This window comes from Mus musculus, chromosome 11, assembly GCF_000001635.26.
Source record: "Mus musculus strain C57BL/6J chromosome 11, GRCm38.p6 C57BL/6J".
NCBI lineage: Eukaryota > Metazoa > Chordata > Mammalia > Rodentia > Muridae > Mus > Mus musculus.
In genome coordinates this window covers 80,379,960-80,383,278 of record NC_000077.6, presented here as the reverse complement: position 1 = coordinate 80,383,278, position 3,319 = coordinate 80,379,960, and positions in this window count along the sequence as shown.

Below are 3,319 nucleotides of genomic sequence, written 5' to 3'. Positions count from 1 at the left end.
GCGGTGAGAGCTGTGCGGGTCACGTGACGCAGGCTTCGGCCCTGAGTGGCTGAGCGGGCGCTGCCGCCATCTTAATGGGGTTAAGTGGTGGTGGCGCTCCCGGGCTGAGGACGCTGATCCTTTAGAGCTTGGGTCATCCAGTACGTCGGCTATCCCGTATGCAAATTGAAGGGAGGAAAAGATTAGGAGTATAATTAAGGATAGATTACAAATAAATAAAGATAATTGGGACATGGTCAATTTGGGTTTTGTTTTGTTTTGTTTTTTGCTGTTGTGTGTTTTGCTTTTATTTTTTGAGATGGGTCTCTTCATAGCCCTGCTGATAGAGGAAATGACCAAGCTGGCCTCAAACTCAAAGATGCGCCTGCTTCTGCCTGCCAGCGACTGTTTGGGATTAAAGGCACACGCCCGGATTGCGACCTGGTCAATTTTTAAATCTTGTTTCAGTTGCCTTTCGGGAGTGGGGCGTATATGGTCAAGGAAGAGTTACCGTTTTTTTTTTCAGTGAACCACAGTCTAGGAAGCAGTATGGGTGAGATCAGCAGTAGCGATAAGGGAAATGTGAAGTGCTTCAGAATCGCAAAAAGGCAATCCTTAAGCGGCTTCGGAGAACATAGGAATGTTTAGAAAGATGAAAGAAGATGCAGTGGGAGAAAGCTTAAGTTATCTTATTACCTGGGTCTTGTGTCTGTTGTCCCAGCACTCAGAAGGCCAAGACAGAAAATGCTATGAGGCTAAGACTTAGAGGCTAGCCTGGAGAACAAAGCCTGATCTTGTCTTTGAATAAAAAAAAAAAAATTTTTTTTTTAAAATGCAGTGAGCCAAGCATGGATGGTGCATGCCTTTAATCCCAGCACTCAAAAGGCTGAGGCTGGTGGATCTGAATGTATAGCCAGGTTCCTGCCTACATAGAACATTCAGGGTTATGTAGAGAAACCTTGTATCGAAGTTTTAATTACTGATAAAATGCAGTGTTTGAGGATTTGAACTTAAAAGTAACAAGACAGGAAAAGTGTTGCTGGCAAAAGATAATCCTGGAAAATGTGGCAAGGAAGAGTGTAAGAGAATTGGATATTGTATATGCTGAAGTCTCTTGAAACCACAGAAAGGTTCGCAAACAAAAAATGTTGGTGGAACATGCCTGCAATCAGGGAATTCCAGGAGGCTGAGGCTGGAGTTAAAGGTCTAACCTCAGTTACATAGTGAATTAAATAATGCCTGGGATACATGAAACTTCATTTAAAAGTAAGATTGAGGGGCCTGGAGAGATGGCTCAGCTGTTAAGAGCACTGAAACTCACTCTGTAGACCAGGCTAGCCTCAAAAGCAGAAATCCGCCTGCCTCTGCCTCCCAAGTGCTAGGATTAAAGTCATGGACCACCACTGCCTGGCTTAATTACTCCTTTTTTTAACTTTTACAATTTTCTAATACTGCCGCCCAAAGTCTTAGGTTGCCTTTCAATTCTGTCTGAATTCTGTCTTCGGGACAACCTATACTGTGTTTGCACAGATCTATGAGAATCTGATGTTTCTGAGTTCATACGGTTGCTAGGACACTACCCTGTTTTCATGAGATGAACCCCATAAGTGGAATCAATAGGACTCTACAAGCTTGTGCTTTAAAAATGTAGAGTCACAGCCTTGCCTTTAATCCCAACACTGGGAGGCAGAGGCTGGCAGATCTCCAGCCTGGCCTACAGAGGGTTCCAGGACAGCTAAGGCTACACAGAGAAACCCTGTCTTATCAAACAAACAAACAATAAACAAATCAGTAAAAGAGAGAAAGAAAGAAAAAAAAAAGAAGTAAAATCAGGGAATATATCCATGAAACATTTCATGAGTTGTGTTTTTATATTTTCTCAACAAACCCAGGATATTGGGGTCATTTTTAACCTGTTAATATAGATCAGATAGTTAAGGGGCTGGATCTGTATGGGTCTGGAGCTTAGTAGGTAGAATGTTTGCCCAGCATGCACAAAGCTTTGGGTCAACCCTAGGCATTCCATGGAAGCACAGCCTATAATCCCAGAACTCAGAGAAGTAGGCTCCAAAAGGTGATGTCTGACCTCTGTGTCATTTAGTGTGTACATTCCATGCTTAGACCCTACACAATAATGTGAAATTTAAAGATTTATTATTAGTAGTTATAGGTGTATGTGTGTGTCTCTGTGCGTTGGGTGTGTATAACAGGGCCCCAAACCTTAACACAACTGCCTCCATGATGGAACTACCATTTAGGATAGCACTCAGCACTTAGACAGCACTGCCAAAATGGCCTGATTCATCAAAGTTCATAGATATGGGAAATTCTCTAAATGGACTAACGTTGCTTTTTTTCTCTCTTATAGTTCTGTTTCTGGCTAACTGCTCTTGTTAACTAGAGTACGTCAAAGCAGGACAAGATTATTGGGCTAAAAGCTCACCTTGGGAAGTGCTCAGAACTACACTAGGATCCTGAATGTGCACAGTACTTTCTGACTAGCTAACCAAGACTTTCTCTTGGCCTAAACCCACGTCTGAGCAGTCTTCTTGGTATAGATGTCCAAGGAGACCATGAACCTCTGATCTCTCTGGAACTGGAGTTAACAGGGAGCTGTAAATCTCATGACCTGGATTTTGGAAATTAAACTCAAGTCTTTGGCAAGAGTAGTACGTGCTCCTAACTACTGAGCCTTCCAATCCCAAAAATTAAAAATAAAAGTCTTTTTGAGACAGAGTTTTTCTGTGTACCCCTGGATGTTCTAGAACTTTCTCTGTAGACCAAGGTGGCCTCAAACTCAGATATCCTCCTGCCTCTGCCTCTGAGAGCCAACATCCTTGTCTAGCGTCTCAAAATGCTTTTTTTTTAAGATTTATTTTATTTATATGAGTACACTGTAGCTATCTTCAGACACATCAGAAGAGGGCATCAGACCTCATTACAGATAGTTGTGAGCCACCATGTGGTTGCTGGGAATTGAACTCAGGACCTTTGGAAGGGTAGTCAGTGCTCTTACCCCATGAGCCATCCATCTCTCCAACCCCCAAAATGCTTTTTTATAAGTATCCTTTGCAGAACAAAAGACTCTCCCCACAGGATGGGGGAAAATATTGTAAACCATATATCTGTGAAGGGGCTTAGGTCTAGAACATGCACACAACAACTCAGTGATAAAAATACGAGCCATCGCCGGGCATGGTGGAGCACGCCTTTAATCCCAGCACTCAGGAGGCAGAGGCAGGCGGATTTCTGAGTTCCAGGACAGCCTGGTCTACAGAGTGAGTTCCAGGACAGCCAGGGCTACACAGAGAAACCCTGTCTCAAAAAAAAAAAAAAAAAA